The sequence below is a fragment of the Pleurodeles waltl genome, chromosome 1_2, assembly GCF_031143425.1.
Source record: "Pleurodeles waltl isolate 20211129_DDA chromosome 1_2, aPleWal1.hap1.20221129, whole genome shotgun sequence".
Classification (NCBI taxonomy): domain Eukaryota; kingdom Metazoa; phylum Chordata; class Amphibia; order Caudata; family Salamandridae; genus Pleurodeles; species Pleurodeles waltl.
In genome coordinates, this window is record NC_090437.1 from 712,352,226 (window position 1) to 712,376,602 (window position 24,377).

The following is a 24,377-nucleotide window of genomic DNA, read 5'->3' on the forward strand; positions in this document are numbered from 1 at the left end:
AGCAGTCCATACCCTCTGTGGTTATCTGACTGCCGCATCCCTGAAGGTCCAACCACTAGACTACGATCCTGGTGGTCCGACCATCAGGAGACCGCCACCATTGCCAGGTCCAACTGGTCTGGCGGTGGATAAAGTCATGGTCAGCCACGGCAGTGCCAAGTTCGGCACCACTATACTGATCACAACTTTCCTTTCCACCAGCCTTTCATTGGTGGGGTACCGGCCATGGAAAGGCTGGCAGAAAGGCAGAGTTGGGGGCCACAGGGGGAGCCCTGCACTGCCCATGACCAGGTCATGAGCAGTGCAGAGGGCCCCCCGGCAGCACCCTCAGAATGCCCACTGTCTGCCATGGCAGACAGTACACCTTCTGAGGGTGCTGGGGGCACCGTCTGTGCAATGGCATTGGCGAGGCCAGTACGACTGCGCTGTTTCCACCGGTCAGTCAGGCAGAAACATTGTAATACGACAGTGGTGAGGCAGCTGGCTTGACAGCCACCTCCCCACCATCGTACTGGAGTTTGGGCGATCCAACCGCCAAACTCATAATCAGGCCCTTAGACTCCACAGTTATCATTAGCCTATTTAATTTCATAACATCAGAAGGCTGCATTTTCGATTGAGGTTGTTCTAAATTCTGATGCATGTCCTGAGAAACATCACAGCAAGACAAATATTTTTCTTTAAGTTTATTTGATATTCAAGAAAATTCATGTTGCATTGATTTATTATTACAAGCTTCTCCACAAGGAAAATAGCTGAATGAATGTAAAGTGTCAGATGTACACGGCATAAGCGATTCAACTTTTAGAGGACCATAAAGGTTAACCAATGCACTGTTGATACACAGGTGTGCACCACAACCAAAGAAAGGAGCATTTGCAGCAACCTACAACCAAGAGTGTAGCACATCTCCCAGCAGAATTATTCTGTATTTCTAAAGACCAGTCAGCATTGCCGATGTTGATAAAACTAATACTTCTTGGACGTCTATTTGCAGAAATTGTCTCATTGCCTAGTAACAGATGGAAATACAAAATAGATACTTTTGGCACTAAACATTAGGTCATGTTAATACATTTGGACTACACACATATGTAGAAACCTCATTGTGCTATGTAAGGTACAAAAAAAATGAAACTATCAATTTAAAACAAATTGGCTGAATATCCAAGTAGCAATTTTCTAATGGTAAGTCGATTTGCTTCACTTTGCTAAAAGGGAGGGAACTTTAGCAGCTCACCGTGGTAATAGTTTATTCTTGGCCCACATTTGTCACTGGTCCAGCCTTAGGCACACGAGTTAGGGCTTGAATTGCTGAGGGCAGGGCCTGCCTTGTTAAGAAAATCTAGAAAATTATTGTTGATTGTTTTGTGCACAATTGCTATGTCTTTAAAACAAATAGATGGGCAACAAATGGAAGGTTCTGAGAATTGTATTATCATGTACATGCCATGCTTGTCCTTTGACTATCCTAAACACCATGTTTTGTACTGCTTGGATCTGATGAAAAATCTTAACAGGTGTGGCTACCTGAAAAGCATTGCCATAATAATCCTGTCGGGAATGGATGAGGGTATTTACTACAGTTATACAGAGCTGAGGGTCAATAAAAGAAACGTTTTGCTAAAAGGTTTTAAGCTGGAAGAACGCACATTACACAATCTGCCTACTTGGGTGTCTAAAGATGAATTAGAATCTATATATATATATATATATAAATATATATATATATTTATATATATATTGCCTAGGTTGTATACAACTTTGACCATGGAAGAGCCATTGTGAGCGCTACGCAGCACTGTTGCAAAAGGAGGCATCCAGGGTGGAAACTAATAGGTCAGTTTTGGTGAGGATGAGCTCAAGGAAAGTTTTGCTTTTATTCACCTCTGGGTGATGGTCAATGCCTGGCCAGAGTACCAGCATTCTCGACAGCTTTTCCTCTGGAGGGTAAAAGAGTCCAAAAACTATACGTGTGCCATCTATATTTGTTTACATTTAAGACCCTGTCCAATAAAGAAGTTACCAAGTGGCTGCAAGCACACATTAACAAAAAAGCAGATAATATAGGCTCTTGCAGACCACCACAGCTATCCTTTTTTGCATCTGAGATGAATGGAAGAAGAGTGGCAGATTGTTGCCTAAAAACTCAAAATGACTTCAGGTATAGGAGAACAATACCTGAAAATCTGCCTTGGCCAACAACTTTATGAGGATGGAATGATCAACAGTGTTGATAGTCACAACCAACCAGTCTATGTACATCATCCAACACCAAGAGCACCACCAGATCAGTAATGTGACCCAGGTCAAACCCAGTTAAAAAGAATCAAGGAAATTGTTAAGAAGCAGCAGAAGTGCCAGCTTCTCAAGAAGTATGCTTAAACATGCCTCTAGGGAAATAAGTCAAAGTTTCTTGGGTGATCAGAGTTCAGCAAGGATTTTTTAAGCAATTAAGTCAAAATGGAAGATGTACATACTTATCAGTATGTACAATACCGTTAGGCTTAAAATAAATTCTACGATGTGGTAATTATTTTCAGCAGATTTTGATATCATTTTCATAGGAATTGCTGACACCTCTGGGCAAATGAAAACAAACTTTTGGATTTTTGCACAGGGCTTCACAAAAATTAAAGATGAGACCAGAATTTATGTGCCATAGGTTTTAATATAATTGATAACTATCTGGTTTTCAGAAAGACCTTGAAAGTGTCATTTTTATGTTATTTCTTGTTTTCATTGTCTTTTGAGTTGAATATTATGTTCCTTTATTTTATTATTGCACTAGTGACATACATTTTAGAAGTAATACTCTGTACACCTGTGGACCACCAAATGCAGTTGGTAACATTTAACTTGGATGTCCAATCCTCAATGCTCCAGAAACATGAAACTTTTTAAACAGGGTACAACTGATAGAGGAGGCTACTGACAGGCAACCAATTTAAGGTAATGTTTTTCTTTATGGGGGTACATTAAAGGGCACGTACAACATGGAGCTGACATCCACACTGTAGTGCCAATGGAAATCACTTAGAAAATCACATTTTTATGAGAAAACACACTAGTGCAGCTTTACGCCTCACAGGATTCTTGTAGACAACCTTAGAAGAAATCAACATGTTTACCTAACAGTATCAGATAAATAACAGAAACCAAAAGGAAATAGATGTTTAAACTCCTTGAATGACTGAGTTATGGTCACCATAAATTTCAAACAGTAAGAGTAGTGAAATGCTATTAAGTGATTATGTAAAACTTTAGATCTCTGCAGACATAACATGTCTCATTACGACTTTGGCGGTATTTTCTAAAGACCACTGCAGTGGTGGCTGCAAAAGACCGTCATGTTGGCGGTCATCCAACCGCTGTATTAAGAGTCACACAGTGAAGACCGCCAAAAAACAGCCACAAATCTGACACCGCAGGGAATCTGGAGGGTGGGAAACAGGCGGTTCCACCACCAGCACCGCCAGCCCAACAACTTTCCACCCACCAGATTACTAGCTACAATTCACCACAGCGTTCCTTCCATGGCAGAAAACCATTGGTGGTCCGAACCGACGTGCTCAAGAACTCACATCAGAAAGAACACCACTTTGGACACTTCAAATACCCTACACCTGACACACATACAGACACCAAACACACCACCTCACAGCACTATAAAACACCCCCCCACACAACCTGCAATCCTTTGCGACAAAAAATCACATACACAGACAGTGAGGACCTACAAACGTATTACTTAGCACATATACACCACAGGCACATATACACTTCACACTCAGTACACACCACACAACTGCACGATCAACACTATACACATATCACAACTTCACACAAACAGCACAGCCAACCACCACAAACACCCAAACAACCCCACCCGCCAAGCACCCTACACTGCACCCTGACACACACAACACCTACCCACAACACAATCTCCATGTCCCTTCAAAAGCACCCACCCTTCACAAACGATGAGTTGAGGGTCATGGTCAATGAAATCATCAGGGTAGAGACACAACTGTTTGGAGCACAATTATAGCAAACTTCCACTGCCAGTAAAATGGAGTTATGGCAGAGAATAGTCGCCAGGGTCAACTCAGTGGGCACCCATCCACGCACAAAGGAGGGCATCAGGAAGAGAAGGAACGACCTACGGGGGAAGGTGCATTCCATGACATCCAGACACCAACTTGCTGTGCTGAAGACTGGCGGTGATCCCCCACCTCCTACCCCAGAGTTCACATTGTGAGAGGAGAAGGTCTTTGACATTCTGCATCCAGAGGCCTGACTGGAATACCCGTAGGACTGGACCACCCAATCATTCCCCAATACACCCTATCTTCTATAACACCCACAGTCCCTGCCAAGTGCACGGATAGCACTGCTAATCTGCCCATCTCCATCAAAACCTACAATGTGCACCTCACATTGTTGTGTAACCATTTTAGTTATAGCTCCATGCACATTATTTTAACAAATTAGGCCTGCCGCTGTGCGCTTTAACCTGGATATATTTTATTTCGCTTTGCTTTATTATTGTTACATTAGCCGCTTTTATGGTCTTCTTTTATTTTCTCGATCTAGCTGTTTTTACCTAGGCCAGCACTCTGTTCTCAAACAAGACATTCTTGCTCACTCTGTGCTTCTTCCAAGGCTGCAGTAAGATAGGTTGCCGATGAACGTGGTATAAAGTTTTGTCTCTGACATTCATGGAAAACACACATCCTTACGTAGGGACATTTTCTCCGAACTTCAGCTGTTTTATTATAAAAACACTTCCCTGTCTCTCACACGTTAGAGGGAGATTCCAGCCAGAGAACCACGACTGCATGCTGATTGCTAAATGCTTCGCTACAGCTGCCTTTGCAGACTTCAGGCCTTTGCCCAGGTATGGGGGATGATGCCTTCCCAGGGGAACCTGAAAGGCAGAATTAGAGCTTAACACGCTGTGCTCAATTATAGCCTAGGTAGGAATTAGTCTATTGACTGTAGTGACAATATGGTAGCATTATTTCAATGCTTCACTCTCCTTTTCACAATATTAATCTTGTCATGCTGTATCGTCCTGGTTATTGCAGCCCAGGCTTTGCTATCTAAGATGCAGTCGCTTCATTAAAAACGTATTGAAACATATACTGCCTCTGTTATCATTGTGTATATTAGACAAATGTAACTGAGAGAAACGGATAAGACCTGAGTGACCACGGCTTCCCTGAGAAACCAGTTATGTCATGCGCTCAGCTGCCCTATCATCCCTACCCTTGGGTAGAGATGAAGCACTGCTAGTTAGCCGGAACAAAACCCAGATTATGGCGACAGGCATCACCTGTAGTGGGTTGGACTCCGTCTCCCACAACACAGGCGATTCTGCCGCTTGAAATCCAGTAGTCTCATTAAAATAATGAGATCCTACGCGACATGGCGTTGCCAGCGTTTGGTCAGGCTCTAATTTTCGGGTCCTCCTGAATATCTCTGTCTCACAAGATACAAAGACACCTCAGTACTAAATACTGAGATGTCCATTGTCTCCTACAACGCAGGCGATTCTGCAGCTCGAAATCCAGTAGTCTCATTAAAATAATGAGAGCCTACGCAACAACATCACATATCTTGCATGTATGACTATAGCACCAGCTACACCAACTGGATGCTTTGACTTAGGACCACTACATGGCAATGACAGCAATGCAATGGCACAGCACAATGCCAAACAACACCAAACACAGACACAGCACTGTCGCCAAACCTAAGGAACACTAATCTAGATTAGCAACCCAGAAATGGATTGAACATGGGCTTGTAGGTAAGAAGGGATACACCATGCACAACATGCACAGACAGGACAAGCAATCTTGTATACACATATATACACCCCCCACTTGGACATCATGCTGCAACGTACAGCCATGCCCACTCACAACTAGCAAGCCTGAATTGCCACATGCTAACAGGGCACACCTGTCATGTGAACCATCACACAGGAACAGAACCCACCCATTTACCCAAAGTTAACAAGCATGACCGATAACAACCCCTATGGAGCATGGTACATATGTCACAATCCAATATCCGCAAACTGTGTTAGTAGTGCTGCACCTGTCATTGCCATTGCTGGAAATCAAGTCAAGCAACTGTGTTCATCAGACAAAGAGACAACCATTCACACCTCCACCATTTAAACCTCTCTCATTCCATCCACGGGTACCCCTGCCAGTGCCACCATGGAGAGGATACCAGAGACTGCCAGCCCTCCTCAGGATGACAGTGACAGCCTACCTGGTTCATCTGGGACCCCTGGTCAGTCTACCACTCCCTGCCTACATCAAACCTCCTCGACCCTGTGGCACGAACATCAAAGCCAACCCTTTGTCCCCAAACCTGTGTCCCAAGGTCTGTTCAATCAATAATGTGCCCTGCAGTACAGGGACCTGAGTCGACCCCTCAGACCCAAGACAATTAAGGTTCTGATGACACTGGGAGTGGGCACACTGTGCCAGAGGCACAGGCACATGGGGGAAGGGGGAATGGGAGGGAACCTGTTAGCCAGAGGACGGGGCACCCAAGGTAGTCACCTGACCAGGAAGCCATCTCCCAAGTCCTAGGAGCATATCATCAATCCCAGGACAGGATGGCCCAGATCATCAACATGTTGGGAGAAAACCAAAGGCTGCAGATAGAATACCACCAGGAGGTCATGCAGCAGTGACAGGCCCACAATGCCACCATGGCCTCCATTGCAGGGGTGCTGAAGGACATTAACAAAACCCTTCGTGCTTCCTCCACCTACCAGCAGGTCCTTTCCACTAGCCACATCACATCTGAGCCCTCAACATCTGTGGCAGCTAGTGAAATGGAGGCTCTGTCAGGGGAACCACAGCCCACAGACACCCCTTCCTCTGTAGTTGAAGAACCCCCTGCAAACATGGACATCCACCCGGACATCCAGCTGCAGCAGATACCAAGACAAAACCCACTCCCATGAAGTGACCCTCTCCTGACTTTTTCTCCCTTATGTGCTACTGAGACATCCTGTTGACTGTTCAATAACATTTCTCAATTTTCCCATGACCCTTGGACCATGGACCTGTACTACCTACAGCTGTACCACCTACTCTGATGATTTTAACCACCAGGAACCCATTCATCCCCTGTGTGACAATTAATGCACAATAAACACTGTAGATCACAGAAAATGAATATGTGTCTTTATTTGTACATATACAAACGTTTGTTCAGCAATATGTAATGTGGGTATGGCCCCTAAACCAACAGGCAGTGCAATGGACAGCAGAGGGAGGCATTCTCTTCAGGAGAGACAATACAACACATATGTCCCAGGCTATATGTGAAGGAATCTCTAGTCCGGGCACACACAAGAACATATGCACTGATCCAACCGGCAAAAAGACTATGACAGAGACTTCCATCAGGATAGTAGGCATGGTGACACAAAAGCACATATACAGTTTATAGTTGTTCTGCCCAGTGTGGATTGCCAACTAAACAGGGCACAACAGATGTCACTTCTACATCACCTGTCCCAGGGAATACATCACAAAACACTGTAGCTGGCATTTGTCATGGGCTAATCTCTACTCTGTAACCAGTTACCAAAGGCTAATGAAAACAAATGCCTCAAGCAATATGTAGGTGAGGCAAAGATTCACAGTACACAGTTACTTGCTGGAATGACATGAGAACAGGAGAATGCTGGACACATAGCATAATACAGGCCTGTCCATAGGAGATTTGATATTTGCAACCTGCATAGAGTGCACATGTTAGAGAATAAATATGGTAACTCTGCACCTTACATGCAATCAGTCACCTCCCACAACACACACATAGAAATAGGAACACATTACAGCACCACTAATGGTTCTAATCAGGAGGACCGTTGACACCAAACAATGTGGAAATACAACACTTGCAAGTGCACACACAACATGCCTGTATGTTACTGGAAGTACTGATTGATGAGCTCTATTCTATAGTCAGCTGCACCTTCCTCATCTGCCTCCTCATCACTTTCCATGTCTGCATCACCAGCCACTGGTCCAGCTTCCTCCTCCTCAACAGCTAGTAATGGTATCTGGCGTCTCAGGGCTAGAGTGTGGGGCATGCAGCAGGCAACTATGGTCTGGAATGCCTTTTGGGGAGTGAAGAGAAGGGCACCTCCAGAGAGGTCCAGGGATCAGAGTCTTGCCTTCAGTAGGCCAAATGTCCTTTCAATTACGCACCTCGTCCTCGCCATGGGCCTCATTGAAATGGCGTTCCCCTTCTGTGGCAGGGTACCTCACTGGTGTCAACAGCCAGGGAAGGTTAGGATAGCCAGAGTCACCTGTGTACAGAGTCCAGGTACAGACATAGGGAAGATTGTGATGACGGGTGTCTAAACAGAAACACACATCCAAATGCATACATATCAATGAGCCAAACTCTCTCTCTCTGTAGGCATGCCATCGTGTGTGGGACATTCATATACCTCAGAATGAAGAAGTCATGCACAGATCCTGGAAACCTGTCTGTCACTTGAGATATATACTGGTCTACCACATACACCACCTGAACATTGATGGAATGCTATTTGTTCCTTTTTCTATACACCTGTTCATTGGCACTGGGAGGGACCAAAGCTATATGGGTGCCATCTATGGCCCCTATCACACGAAGATGTGTCCAATCTCATAGAAGTCTGCCTTGACATAGGCCAAATCTGCACATTAGGGAATCCTGATGTAGCTGTCAAGGTGTTTCATGAAAGCACACAGTACATCCTTCAAAACAAGACTGAACATGGGTTCAGTCTTGGTGCCAAGCCCACTGTATTCTGAAAGGAGCCTGTGGCAAGAAAGTGTAGCACTGACAGAACCTGGACTGTGGGAGGGATGGCATAAGGATTACATATGACAGGCAAGAGTTTTGGCTCCAAATGGGCACAAAGATTCATGATGATGTGACGATTAAGACAATAGGTCTTGATGATATGCCTCTCCTTCAGGGTTGCAAGGTTGACTACTGGGCGGTACACTGGTGCATGTCTCAATCCCCCTGCTGAAAGCCAATCTAGGGTAGAGAGGAGAGAATGTACAATGTGAGAAGCACTCCACACATGCCAGTTGAACATGTCCTCATTGCACACACCTAACACTGTAGATATGCCTGGTACTGCTGACACACACTATATTGGGCATGCTGTGCTGCATGGGCACCATCCTTGCTGCACTTTGCTGCCCCTGATCAATAGTTTCTGACACCCATCACTTGTGTAATGTTCCCTATCTGAGACATTGAGCTGCACTGAGCCTGCATGTAGTCATGCTATATACCTATATGGTTACACCACCTATTAGGCTGCGAGTATCTGGACATGCGCGTCATGTGACAACCGTCCAAATGACGTCACTGTGTCATGCATGTCACATGTATCTGCCTAACCATGATGGCACAACATAGGCCTGCCATGCATTCAGGTTAATAAACATGCACGGCACACTTTTGTAGCTGCAGCAAAACATGATATGTGCATAAAATGGCAGCCGCCTGTCCTGCTGCACAGGACAGTTGGAAGTGACGTAAGTCTGACGGCGTATGTCGTCATGGCGGTAGGCAGTGACAACCACCATGCAACTTCTCATTGGTTAACATTGCTGCCTATGGGGGCTGGGGCCAATGGGGATCACTGCTAGCAGTGACGGTACTGTACGTGGCAACTGTGACCACCATTTTCTGAAGCATTGTTCTCTTGACTCCTGACACTCTAGCAACCAAGACCTCCATGACGTGAGCTGTTATGTACTGTCTCTGGGAGCCATCATGCCACATCCTGCAGTTGATAGGGTCCCAGCCTTCACCCAAGAAGAGTTGGAGAACCTGGTGGAAGGGGTCCTACCCCTGTATGGACAGCTGTATGGGGCACCAAAGGAGCAGGTGAGCCCAATGCATTAGTCATCTGTGAAAGGGGTGTCTGTGAGGGTGTATTGCGTAAGTGTACCGGTCAGGGAGTACATCCATGCAGGGGGCATGGAGTTAAGGTGTGTATGTGTGGGCATTTGGTGAGTCTGATGTTTATAGTCCACTGCTGTTGGTATGGTGTCATCCTACATGACTTTCTCCTTCTGTCTGTGTCACCCTTGCAGGTAAATGCCCATCGGAAGATGAGGATATGGTGTGCCACCACCAAGCAAGTGCGGACCCTGGGGGTCCATAGCCGGTGAAGTACACACTGCAGAAAGCAGTGGGAGGACTTGAGAGGCTGGGCCCGGAAGACCGAAGAGGCCCAGATGACAATATCCTCCCAACGAAGGAGGGATACCCATTAGACCCTGAACCCCCAAATGGCCCACATATTGACGGTGGCCTACCCTGAAGTGGATGGGCATTTCAGGGCAGCAAAGCAACCACAAGGGGGTGAGTACTGAGTGAATCCTGGGACTTGGCTGTCCTTAGCTGGGATTGGGTGTCTCACAGGAGGCAAAGCGACATTGTTGTTTATTCTACATGTAAATCGTCAATTGGTAATGGGTATTAGGCACCCTAGCAGAGTTTCTTAAGTAGATATGTTTCCTGGTTTACTGTCAATGAATGTACATTTCAAATTTCTATACCTCTCCATGTCTGTAATATGGAGATGCACTGATGACATAGGCACATGTCTTAGCCATCCTGGTGATGCAATTGTCATGAGTTTTTGGATCACCCTAAGCATTTTGTATGACCAGCTCCATCCATCTGCATTAGTCACTCTGAGTTGTCAGTCTACGCCCATCTGTGTAGCCTACCTGTACATGCTACTGTGTGACTCTCCTTTTATCGCTGCAACTGTGTACTTCATATCCTGTATCTGGTGTTGGCAGATTGTGGGGCTGGCATTACAGTTCCACCACAGGATTGGCCCTCACGGGACAGGAGTATAGGCCTAATGGCTGACTAGCCATATATAGGTGATCTGCTGACTGTAGGGTATGTGTAGGTAGCCAAACTGGGATACTGAAATATGTAAAATGTATGAGGCCTAACTGAACAGAACATGCATAACTAGGATTTATACTTGGAGGGGGGTGCACTTCAAACCTATGGGATGGTACTAGAGGTGGTAAGTGCCCTGTGAGTTCCCTTATATGTCACCATGTTGTGTACATGGCATGTAGGACAAGGCCCTTGCAATTCCTATGCTGCAATGCTGAGTAACTGCCTACATCATGTCATAATGGATATTTGGGGACCCATCTGATGGCCTGTGACTATTACAGCTTGGCTTGGGCAATAGGTAGTGGCAGATTAGGAGTGGTTTGGGTATTGCATGACACATGGCATGTTGATGTGATTCAATATTTGAATGCAGTCACCTCAGGCTGCCTTATGTGGTAGTGGGATGTGTAACTGGTGTACAGCCAGTGGTGTTTGTCCATGTGTGTCTAATGAATGCAATACTTTCCCCTCTGAGATGTGTGTTGTCTGGGCTCTGTGACAGGTTTTGCCATTTGTGGAATGGCCTGTGTGAGGCTGGGGTTGTCATGGTGCATAGTCCAACTTGTGTACCTGCAGGTGTGATGGCATTGGAAGTGGTCCATGATGTCATATGAATGTTCCAGTGGCACCTCTGTTGTGACATTGCACTGAGTGGATATTTGTGGATGTGGTATATGTGGTACATGGCCCATTGTTAGTGCACTTAGCAGTATGCTGTGTTGTGTAATATGTGTTGGGTGTCAGCAGGACTGGCACTGTGCTAGGGTCTTACTGATCACATGACTGTACCATAGATTCACGTAGTACACATCAGAAGTGTACTTTTTGGGGTGTTCGACTTGCATTAGGTAAATCAGAGCTGTTCTCCATAATGGCATAACTGTACTGAGTGACCAGCAATGTAATATGACAGTTAGGTGCGGTGTGGTCTGTGAGTAGAGTTGTCTTCACTGTAATTGACATGTCAAAAAGGACATGGACTCATCATTTGTTGTTACTGTAGAGGCCTGAAGTGTTTTGTTCAGTCAGCTGCACATCCAATGGGTGAAAGGGGTATGGAGAGGTAAGACGTGTTTTCAGGCATACTATTGATACTGCATCCAGGGCATGCTGTGCCAGTTAAAAGGGCTTTGTTTGGCATAACAGGGATGACTCTATTAGTGCTGTCCTACTTAGGTATTGATGTAGGTGTGAGGGTTGACATACAGGTGTGGGTGGTAGTGACATGTAAAGACATGATGTGGATAATGTGTAATGGCAATTGCCATTGCCTAGCTATGATATGTAATGTCACAGATTAACATGTTTAGCTGTGTCTATGGTATGTATATGTTGACCCTTTTCCCCCCATCTGTATCTCTCCCCCTCCCTCTCTCTCTCTTTGTGTCCATCAGCATCGTCTGGTGAAGGAGAAGGGGCACAGGCGAGTGGTGAAGTAGCAGCCACAGGACACATGAAGCTGGCACCAGCAAGAGTGAGGGACCAAGTGGGATAGAGGGTGAGGGGAGTGCCATGAGAAAAGTAGAGGGGCCAAAATGCAGCCCTGTTTCAGACCTCTGTTTGTATAAATCTTTATTGAGGTAGACCATTTGCTTGATACTCTCATTTTCACCCATGTGTTGGAGTAGAGACTGATGATGGCTGCCAGCAGGCGCAAAAGGAATGTCCCAGGCTGATAGTTTGGCCCACAAGAGTCTTCGTCCACCTTATCAAATGAGGACAACTATGTTTCTTTGGAAGCTCAGGAAAAAAAGGAGTAACAGATTATCTGAAAGAGCACCAACATGTGTACAGTAATAATCATAACAGAAACAATTAAAGAGCAATTGAATATGTACTTATGCAGTCGAGAAATGGCATACCAAAAATACCTACTCCCATTTTCAGAATGCCTACTGGGAAAAAACATTAAGCAAGTGATCTGCAATACATCTATGGATTCTATAGTGGAAAATATATGTGTACCTCTTGCACTTAATATCATCAGCAGATTCTGGTTCAATTACAAAAGCACAAACCATAATAGTTATTTTTGAGAATGTTCTGACATGAATAATGGCTACACAGAACTTGTAAAGAGTAAGACCATATCACCATGACAACTTCCGTGTATTTGTTATTGTCAAACAGCAGTATAAAAGATTCCATGGGTAATTTCTGAGAAATGTTACGAACTGAACGTGACTAAAATACTTATCCTAACATTTACATCTTTTGTGGGATGAGGTCAGGAGAATGGATGTACTGAATACATCTCCAGTAATATAGCTGTGTAACCTAAAGGTCCTAAGAGATACACATGTATGAACAATGTTTGTGCCAAACGGAGAAAACTACTCTTATCCTGAAATTCACAATAAATTTGGCATCAAAATGGTTAAGCAGCAGAAACTCTCTAGCACTGTAACATAATAGAGTACAGCATTATGTTGAAAGGAAAGAGTTTGAAATGTGTTATATGTGGCACATCAATCATGCAGATTGGTGGTTTTTAATATATTTCATTAGATTTTGATTTAAAAGTGTCTTCCACTAGGTCCATTCAAGGTCTCAATAAATTAATCCTGGCTCAACCCTTGGTAGCTTGGCAACGAGCAGTTAGGGTTAACTTATGAGACAGGTGTTTAAAGCATTCAATATCAACAAAACAGTAAATAGGTAAACCACAAAACACAATAAAAATTCAACACAATTTGTAAACATAGATTATATTTTATCTTTACAGTGACACTACAGTGACAAAAATCCAATAGAAGGATCTAGAGAAATTATTTTTTAAAGATTATTGCGGTCATTATGACACCGGCGGTCGGCGGTAATATGAAGGAAAGTACTGCGGTACTTTCCTCCATATTATGACATTGGCGGTTTGGCTGAAGCCAAACCATCAATGTACCACACCTACCACCACGGCGATAACAGCAGCCGGGCTGGAGACATCAATCTCCAGCCCGGTGGCCGTCACTTGACCGCCTGTGGGATTATGAGCCCGTCTACCGACATGCTTTCCATGGATTCCTTACCTCCACAAAAACCATGGTGGTAGGCAATATCAGTGACAGGGAATCCCTTCCAGTCACTGATAGGGGTCTTTCCCACCTCCCTCCCACTCCACAGGTTTCCCCCCAACTCCTCCTTCCTCTCCAGACCCCCTTCATAGACGACCCTCCGTTCACACCTGCACACACGCTTACACACACCCGTTCCCAGATTCATCCACGCATGCATACATCCATTCACACACACATCTGCACACACCTTACATACATATACGCACACACGCATTCACACAAGATTAGATTAGATTAAGAGATTTATAGACCGCATGGCTTTCCGAAGGCTTCCCAGCACTAAGAGGTAGGTAAATCCTATATCTAGTGCCAAGGAATTGCCTAGAGAGAAAATAGGAATGTCTTCAATTTCTTACGAAAAAATAATTCTGAATGTTCTCGGCGAAGTTCCAAAGGAAGAGAATTCCAGAGGTGTGCAGCTTTGACTGAAAAGGAATTGCCTCCCCATCTGGTTTTCTTAAAGCGGGGAGCGTGAGCCAGTAAAGCAGAGGAAAATCTGAGGGGCCTAGCTGGGACGTATTTTTAAGTAGTCGTGCAGCAGCGTTTTGCACAACCTGCAGTCTCCTTATCACATAGCTAGGAGAACTAAGAAAAAGGGAGTTACCTTAGTCTAAGCTAGACAATATTAAAGCTTGAATGAGGAGTCTTCTGGCCAAAAAAGGTAAAAGATTGAGGATTTTCCTCAAATTTCTTAATAAACCAAAGCAGGATGAGGTGAGCTTTTTGAATTGGTGATCCATCGTGAGGCGAGGGTCTAGCCATAAGCCTAAGCACTTTATATTATCTTTCGGGGGCGGAAGATATTTGAAACCGTCCAGAAGTGATGTTGGGGGATTGAAAAGAGTATGGTTGCCAATGATCATTACTTCCGACTTTTCATCATTAAGTTTGAGTTTAGACTCGGTCATCCATTTAGCTACGTCCTCCAAACAGGATGAGAGATTAGACTGAGCGATATTTCCAGAATTTGAAAGTGACACTACTAACTGAGTGTCATCAGCGTATGAGATCAAAGAATGGCCATGAGGTTCCACAATTTTGGCCAAGGGCGAAAGTTAAACATTAAAAAGAGAAGGACTCAACAAGGAGCCCTGTGGAATGCCGCAAGTAAGGGTGAATGTGTTGGACTAGAATGAGCAATCCAGGACTTGAAGGGTTCTATCTTTTAAAAACGAGGAGAACCAACACAATGCAGTGCCTCCTATTCCTATAGCAAAGAGTCTTTGAAGAAGAATGTTATGATCTACAGTGTCAAATGTGGCACTGAGATCTAATAGGATGATGGCTGCACGTCCGTCATGATCTAGTATTTGGCAGGCATTTTCCATAGCAGCTGGTAGGGCTTACTCAGTACTATGCTGAGGTCTAAATCCCATTTGGGAGGGATCCAGAAGTTCATACTCTTCAAGAAAGCATACTAGCTGACTATTGATGTGCTTTTCCATTATCCTAGACAAGATAGGGAGATGGGCAGTAGGTCTGTAGTTTTTCAACTGCATTGGGTCAAGATTAGGCTTTTTCAATGGAGGTTTGGCAAGCATGTTTCAAAGGTTGAGGTATCAAACCAAAACTTAAGGAGTGATTTAAAAAGTTTTTCAGTATGGGAGAAATTATGTTAGAGGCCAAAGCTAGTATATGTGGTGTAGCGGGGTTTAGGGGGGTTCCCGATTTTATCATATGCAAGTAGTTGGTGACAAGAGCCTCGGTCATCAGCTGAAGGAGCGAAAGAGAAACCATCGAAATTTGAGAATCCTTAAGAGGATTTCAATCTTTTTCGTGACCAGGAGTGGAAGAAAAGGAAGAGTAGATGTCAACAATCTTCTATTGAAAGAAGCTTGCCAGGTTATTACTGTGAGCAATGGAAGCCTATATAGGACAGTCATTAAAGGGGGTAGAAATAAGTTATTTGAAAATTATAAAGATTTCTTTGTGGGAGTTAGCAGATTGTTCTATCCTAGAACTATAGAATGTAGCTTGTGGATTTGATTCCAGCATGAAAGGCTCTGATCGCTTCCCTATATTGTGTCTTAGCAGTAATGCTGTTATCCCTTCTACACCTTCTTTCTAGATGCTTACATTTCTTTTTTTGTTTGAGTAATTGAGAAGTAAACCAAGGATTGGTCTTGTGACCAGTCCTTTTAATCACCATTTTAATAGGAAGGAGAGTGTCTAAGGAGGTAGAGATCCAGTTGTTAAAGTTTTCTACGAGGCCAACATTGGGACTCATCATAGTTAGCTAGCGAAACATGAAGAGTATCCTGCCAATCTCTAGGGTCTAATTTTGACCATTGGGGGGAAGTTGACTTTGTGGGATAGTGATGGAAGTGAAGAGGGGCATGAGGTAATGTAGGTGACAGTAAATAATGATCTGTCCAAATCAGAGGAAGAGGAGTGTGAGGGCATAGATTTAAGAGGTTACTAAAGACTAAGACCCTCATTACGAACATGGCGGGTTGGCCCGCCATGCCAGCATTGGTGGCTGAAACCGCCAGCCAGCATGGCGGGCCAACCCACCATATTCTGAACAGGGTGAGGGCCACCATCAGCGGCCCTCACTCACCGCCAGGCTTCTGCTGTCAAGCAGCCTGGCGGTGAGTTGAAACACTATCCGACAGGGTAGCTGTGCTACCCTGCGGATAATGTTCCCATTTCCACCAGCATTTTCCTGGCGGGCTTATCTGCCAGGGAAAGGCTGGAAGAGGGGGCGCCCCGGGGCAACCCTGGGGGCCCCTCCACTGCCCATGCACTTTGCATGGGCAGTGCAGGGGGCCCCAGTGCAGTGCGCCGTCACGCAGGTCACTGCCCGATTTTCGGTCAGTGATCTGCACGACGGGTGCAACTGCACCTGCCGCACAGAGACATTGACGGCGGCTCCATGTGGAGCCACCATCAATGTCCCGGCCGGGCCTTTCTGTGAGCCAGCGGGCAGAAACAATGTTTCCGCCTGCCGGCCCACAGAAATGTTCATAAATTGTCCGGCAGGGTTCCGGGGTCGCTGGCGGTCAGTGTTTTGACCGCCAGCATGAACACAGCCGTTGTTACCGCCGTGTTCATAATGACCACCTAAATCAATAGTATGACCTTTGATATGGGTAGGTCCTTTAATAAGCTAAACCAAGTCTAATGAGGCCAGATTAGAGAGTAAGGATTCAGTAGAAAGGCAGTGTATATCATGTGCGTGGATATTGAAGTCACCAAGAATGGTGAAATTGGGAGTTTTACAGGAAATACCAGCTAAAAAGTCTGGAAAGGCCTGCAAAAAATTCCCATAAGGACCGGGAGGGCGGTAAATAAGTATCGCAGAAAGGGTGAATGTGGCATTGAGGGTTAAAGTAAAAAATAGACGTTCACAATCGGGTATATCTAGCGGACTGACAGAACATTTAATAGAGTTCTTGTGGATAATGGCAATCCCTCCACCCCTAATTTGAGGTCTATCTAGGCGAATGATAACAGTAAGAAGATATGTAAACTGTGCGCTGCTGAAGAGTGACTGTTGACCAAGAGGAATTTACCAAGATGTTCCTTGGTATTGGTTGAAGGAAGTGACATACCAGAAAGAGGGGTCCAAGTGCTGTTATTGCATGTCCAATTTGCAAAGTCAGGAGAAAAAACAGAATGAGCTTGGTTCAAAAACAGTTTGTTACATACTAGCATCTGTTGCCGTGAGTAAATGAACCTTTTAGAGTGAATACAGGCAGTATGTCTGGTCTCTGGTCTCTGCGGGCGCGGACGGGCACAGACGGGCTTGCCTTAGTCATTTGAAGGTGAGCCTCATAACTAGACCGCCTACCAATATGGCGGATGGAAAAGGTAACAGTGAAGTGGAGTACAACTCAACATACACGCACTCACACCCCAAGACATGCACACACATACAACACGCAACACACACCCACATACACGCACTCACAGACATACACACAAACACCCCCACATACACACAACACCCCCCAACCCCCTCCCCTGTGGAGAACCCACATACCTGTGTCCAGGGTGTCCTCTGCACAGGGGTTCCAGCAGCAGCGTCCACCAGCAGAACATTGCCAGGCCGTATTATTTTTCATAATACGACCAGCGGCGGTCTATTGGCATGGTGCTGCTGCTGGCAGCAGTGCCACTTTACCGCCATCCGCCGGCATGGCCACAGACGGCTTTCCGCCATTCTTCCGGCAAAAATACGGCTGTAGTCATTATCTGGCGGACAGCTGGTAGTTGCGGCGACGGTCTTTTGGCGGCCGTCACCGCGGCAGTAGGTGGTTTTTACCGCCAAGGTCCAAATGAGGGCCTAAAAGTTTTCTAGTGCTTAGAAATCAAAAGCGCCAATCTGGACATCTGGTCGCACTCGGTCGGGGCAAAGTCAAAAGTTGACACTGACCGCATAAGAGCCCTGCTCGGCTACACTGAGCGGGAGACCTCAGTCAAAGTTTTACCTTCACATTTAGACAGATTTTTGAAGATTTCTCATCAACCGGGACAAAGTCACAAGTTGAGGCTGAGCTCACTGGAGCACTCTTCGGATATGAAGTCAAGGGAAGCCTCGGTCCCGGTTAAGACATTTGGACTTAGAAACTTTTTCAGAACAGATATCTTCATCCAGGATCAAGTCAAAGGTTGAAGCTGACCTCCATGGATATATTGGGCAGGAAGCCTCGGTCACACTTTTACCTCGGACTTAGAAACTTGTTCTGGAACTTTTCTTTCCAGACATCAGACGATCCACCTCAGCAAGCCGATTTCGATGCAACATCATCGGATTGCCTTTCCATGAGCCTCCAGTGAAATCCTGGAAGTCTGGGGCTCTGGAACTTTTCAGGGGACGAGCCTGCAAGTCAGGCCGGGTCGCAGTCAACGTTGGCCAGCTTGACATACAACATCGTGTCGTCCACTTATGGAGCTTTTTCCCAAGGTTTCTCTAAACTTCTCCAAACACCTTGGTTGGACTTTTTTTGCTTATGCAGGGTCATCACCAGTCTTTTTGCCTCCTGCCTCCTATTTTTTCTGACCTGTTGCTGTTGGCTTTTGAACTCTGAGCACTTTACCACTGCTAACCAGTGCTAAAGTGCATGTGCTCTCTGTGTAAGATTGTATGTAATTGGTTTATCCATGATTGGCATATTTCATTTACTAGTAAGTCCCTAGTAAAGTGCACTAGAGGTTCCAGGGCCTGTAAATCAAATGCTACTAGTTGACCTGCAGCACTGGTTGTGCCACCCACATAATTAGCTCTGTAATCATGCCTCAGACCTGCCACTGCAGTGTCTGTGTGTGCAGTTTTAACTGTAAATTCAACTTGGCATGTGTACCCACTTGCCAGGCCTAAACCTTCCCTTTTCGTACATATCAGATACCCCTAAGGTAGGACCTAGGTAGCCCCAAGGGCAGGGTGCAGTGTATGGTTAAGGTAGGACATATAATAATGTGTTTTATATGTCCTGTAAGTGAAATATTGCTAAATGGGTTTTTCACTGTTGCAAGGCCTCCCTCTCATAGGTTAACATGGGGACTACTTTTAAATCTGATTAAAGTGTAGATTCCCTTTGGGAGTGGAAGGACATGTGGAGTTTAGGGTCTCTGAGCTCACAATTTAAAAATACATCTTTTAGTAAAGTTCATTTTAAGATTGTGTTTTTGAAAATGCCCCTTTTAGAAAGTGATTATTTTCTTGCTTATACCATTTCTGTGACTCTTCCTATTTGTGGATTCTCTGTCTGGGTCAGTTTGACAGTTGGGCTGGTTGCACCTCACACTAGACAGTGGCACAAAGGGAGCTAGGGTGTAGCCTGCATATCCTGATGAACCATCTGTGCTAGGAGGGAGGGAAGGAGTGGTCACTTACACCCGAAAGGGCTGTGCCTGTCCTCACACAATGTAGTCTCCAACCCCCTGGTGAGTGTCTGGGGCCTGGCCTGGGCAGGATTTCACATTCAAAAGAGACTTTACTTTGAGGTAGGCCTACTTCAAAGGAGAAATTGGGTATAAGAAGGGCACCCAGAACTTCCGACTTCAGAACACTTCTGGAAACCAAGAGGAACCTCTGCCTGGAGAAGAGCTGAAGAGCTGAGGAAGAAGAGCTGCCCTGCCTGTGACTGTGCTTTGTGAAGCTATCCTGCAGTTGCTGCTTCTGCCAGAGTAAGAGGGCAAACACTGGACTTTGTGTGCCTTCGATCTTGATAAGAAATCTCCAAGGGCTAGATTTGGAGCCTGCCTCCTGTTCTTTGAAGTCTCAGGGAAAGCAAAGATTTCTCTCTGCCAGCACCTGGAGTCTCTGGAGAGACTCCTACTCTGCCCGGTGGGGCCCATCCAGTTCCTGGGACCCTGAAAGGAAAAGCTGGCAGCCTAAGAGGAAGAAATCCATGCACAGAACGCCGTGTGGGAAAAAGATTGACGTGACTCCGATCTGCGGCTGAAAAATAGACGCGCCACTGGCTTCGTGGCTGAAAATCAACACTCGCGTGCAACGCGACCGAAGAATCTACACACGGAGCTGGAGAAACGACACACAGCATCGCTGACGGAGGCTGGTGAGATCACAACCCGCGCGGTGTGGTTTTCGGATCATCGTGCGGCTGGATTTCCGACAGTCACTGCTGAGCGTGTAAAAACAACGCAAGGCCTGCCCGGACCCAAGAGTGTTTACCGGATCAACGCATCACTCTCCTGCACAGAGAAGAAACGACGTGCCCTACCCGATGAAAGGAGAAAGGACGCAAGGTCTCACTTTTGAGTGAAATCGATGCATCGCAAGCCCTTTTTGACGCACACTCACCCATTGGGGGTTATTTTTGACGCACCCAAGGTACATTTTCACGCTAACAGTGTTAGTGTGTGTTTTAAAACTACATGAGGACTCTTTTTGCTTTTTAATTGATACCTTGACTTGTGTATTGAGGATTTTTGTCATTTTGGTCTTGTTTTGTTTAGATAAATATTTTCTATTTTTCTGTGTTGTGTCATTTTGTATTGTTTTCATTAAGTTACTGTGTGTGTTAATACAAATACTTTACACCTAGCACTCTGAAGTTAAGCCTACTGCTTGTGCCAAGATACCAAGATACCAAGGGGGTAAGCAGGAGTCAGCTGAGGGTGATTCTTTTTTACCCTGACTAGAGTGAGGGTCCTTGCTTGGACAGGGGGTAACCAGACTGCCAACTAAAGACCCCATTTCTAACAATCTGGATCTTCTTAAGATTCTTTAGGTGTCCACCACTCACCCCAAGGTTTCAAAAGCTCTGAGTTGCTCCTTGGGGGGTTAGGATTCCAACTCTCAGAATACACCTAGTTCAAATTATTAAATGACCACCGGTCCCTGATCAGCTAGTCAATTTCTGCAGGGCTTGATGCAGGGGACTCTGGTCAGCTCTTTTCTACCTGTAGCTTACAGGGAGTCCCTTCTTGGAGTAGTAGAAGCTAGGCAAAGTCCTTTTCTTGGTGAAGCATTAAGTGTACGGCTGGTGTAATCCTTTTGAGTGCAGTGTCCAAGGGCAGGGCAGGGGTCCAGCAGGACAGTCCCTCTTCTTCTTGTCTTGTTCCAGAAGGGGTATGAATTGGGGTGCAGCTCTGCCATACTTATCTTTGTCCCTTGGGTGGTAAGCAGGGGGGTGATTCTGTACAAATATGTGCAGACTACCATCCTCTTGAGTGACCACTTCCTGGGAAGTTTGGCAAAAATCATTCCCAGGGAGCAACATTCCTTCATAGAGATTTGATTTGGCTGAGCCCACCCACTGGTGTGGCTAAGTTTCCCCTAACACACCTCTTTCCAGCTCTCTTTTAATCTAATCAGGGGGCACATGGTTGCTTTCGGTTGCAGGAAATGGGGGAGGTCCAGTTGCAGTCCCAAATGTCCTTCCCTTCTTTGAAGTTCAGTTTGGCTGCTCTCCCCCATCCTGTTCTGCTGAGGCAGATCTCTTCCCACCAGAAGCTCACTTTGTTTCAGCTAAGCCCACTTCACACCTCATCAAGGTAAAGGCAGCCTGACTCAGGCTGCCGTAGGCTGACCAACCAGAGAAGGGCTCTTTATGATGAAGTCGGTAACTTTTAGCAAGAGTTCTAAAACTCTTTCTCGGTTCAAGTTGTATAAAATTCAACAGTTGCAAGTTGTTGGATTAATTCAAACTTTGAATTTCATACTAAACTTGCAATATTTAGCTCCTTCCTATGTAAAATAAAATCATGTCTCCCCAAGTTAGTCTATGGTGCATATTCACTGCAATGGGGAAAAACAAACTTTGGCTATTTTCCCTCACCAGAGCTTATAAGACATCTCTTCAATCAATCATAGATATGTAGAGCACGGCTCATCACCAATAGGTCTCAAGGCACTCTTATAAAGTCCCAGCTTATAGTTACACTACACCCAACCCTGGGGTCACTCCGGGCATGCCTAGGGGTGACCTATATGCAAAAATAAGGTAGCTTAGGACTTTGGAAGTACTTTTAATTCCAAAGTTGAATTTGGGGTTGACTTTAACTTAAAAGCAGCCCGCAAGGTAGAACTGCCTTTAAAATGACACTGGACACCACAGCAGTGGACCTATGGGTGTACTATCTATGCTGGGGTCCCTAAACCTAATTGTCCTACCATATACTGGGGACTTATAGGTAGGTTGGGACAGCCAGTTATAATTAGTCTAATTTGTATAATCCATTTTACACAGGCCACTGTCCCTGGGACTGGTTAGCAGGGCCCAGGGCATAGTCAGTCAATAACCACCAGTATCAGTCAAAAGGTTTGGGGGTGACCAGGGTAAAAAGGAGGACTTTCTTCAGGAACATACTAATGTGCAGTTCTTTTCAAATTCAAGAGTCAAAATAAATATTTTGCCAAAGCCATACATTTCCACAAATGCTGCTTTTTTCAGGTGTGACCTTTGAGACATGGTTAGCTGTTTTCCCACAAAAGTCATGCATGATATACATACTGAAAGGGGCTTTTATTCAGCTGGCTTCATCCATTGGTATGTTAATTTACATTTTGCTTCTGGCAATCACAGAGCATGAGGCAATGGCTACATTGACTCTGCCACTTAGCTCATCAGTTTGCTTCATTTGAGTGACTGCCCAAAGTCCATGCACATTGTTCACATCACCTAAAAAATAGATCCTTTTCTTTCCGGTGACAAAGCTGGTTCGAAAATTAACTTGTTTTGTTTTCTTTATTTATTATATTACCTTGACATACTTATTTTGCCTGCTCTTCATGCCCAGTTATATGGTGATTTATTTTCCATCTCCTTGTTTGAATTTGCTAAACGTATACATATAACACACTTATGTTTTGGTGCATTCAGCCAGCCCTTTTCATCCACTGTTCTGTTAGTCTGTCATTCACATTTTTTCCACCCAGTACAATATACAGCATGGAACAATAGGTCAGTGCACTTCGGCAATTGGCTAACTTCACTGTGAGTGGTGGCACTCTGCCCTTTCACAAGGAGTGCTTCTTCACACAAAGTAATTCCCCTATGTTCCAGTGACTATTAAGAAATGTGTGCTTCTTGAGACCCAAAAATATTTTTTGCCTTTAGCCACTGTTTTTTTTATTTTTTATTAATGAGCGCTGGGCAGCTTTCCCAAAAATAACATTTTGCAAAAACCATAACAAAATATGTGTGCCAGACGTATTGGCTTTATCAATGACTTTTAACGTTAGTGCTATAGATTGTTTCTTTAAGGAACATCGTAGCTGTCTGCAATTTGAGCACTTGATTGAGCGGTGGTTTATTATTGTCTCCTTCACAAATATTAATGAAATGCAGAGCACAACTGAAAGGCTTGCTATTTAAAAACTTCACCGGTAATACAGCTATGCCATTGAATGATTTTTAAATGTAGTATTTTTATTGCAAGCATGAGGTGCCACTTATGGGTTACAGCATTTTTTAAACTTTTATGTGGCATAAGCATGCAATAAAAATTAAAAAAATAACTACTGCAGCAGCTTGCCAAGGAAAGACCAATTGACTTTGCCAATGATTTCGCCTAGAAATCTAAATGTCAGTATTTTCATGTAGAGCCTTTATGTGCATGCAACCAACCATCTCAATAAAATAATGCTTCCTCCACGTATAATAGTTTGGAGATGCGGTACCAGACATGAGTTTCTATTTAACAGGAAGCTGCAACTAGTTAATATTCTTTCTGCATTTTAATTTAATCTTGAACCTCTACTTTATTACGCCTCGTTTTTTTACGTGTGAGCAGCACACACTGGGAGATATTAACATTTCATAACCACAGCCTCTTAATAAAAAGTTCCTGCTTGATCAGAAATTAAAATGGCAGAATTCCATATTACAGGAGGAATCAACCATTTTAGCA

General features: G+C 44.8%; 1 protein-coding gene across 1 annotated transcript in view; it reads right to left on the reverse strand.

Moving 5' to 3' along the window:
• LOC138255265 (protocadherin-23-like) overlaps nt 1-24,377 on the reverse strand; it is an 836,716-nt gene that overhangs the window by 708,477 nt on the left and 103,862 nt on the right. The window lies entirely within an intron of this gene.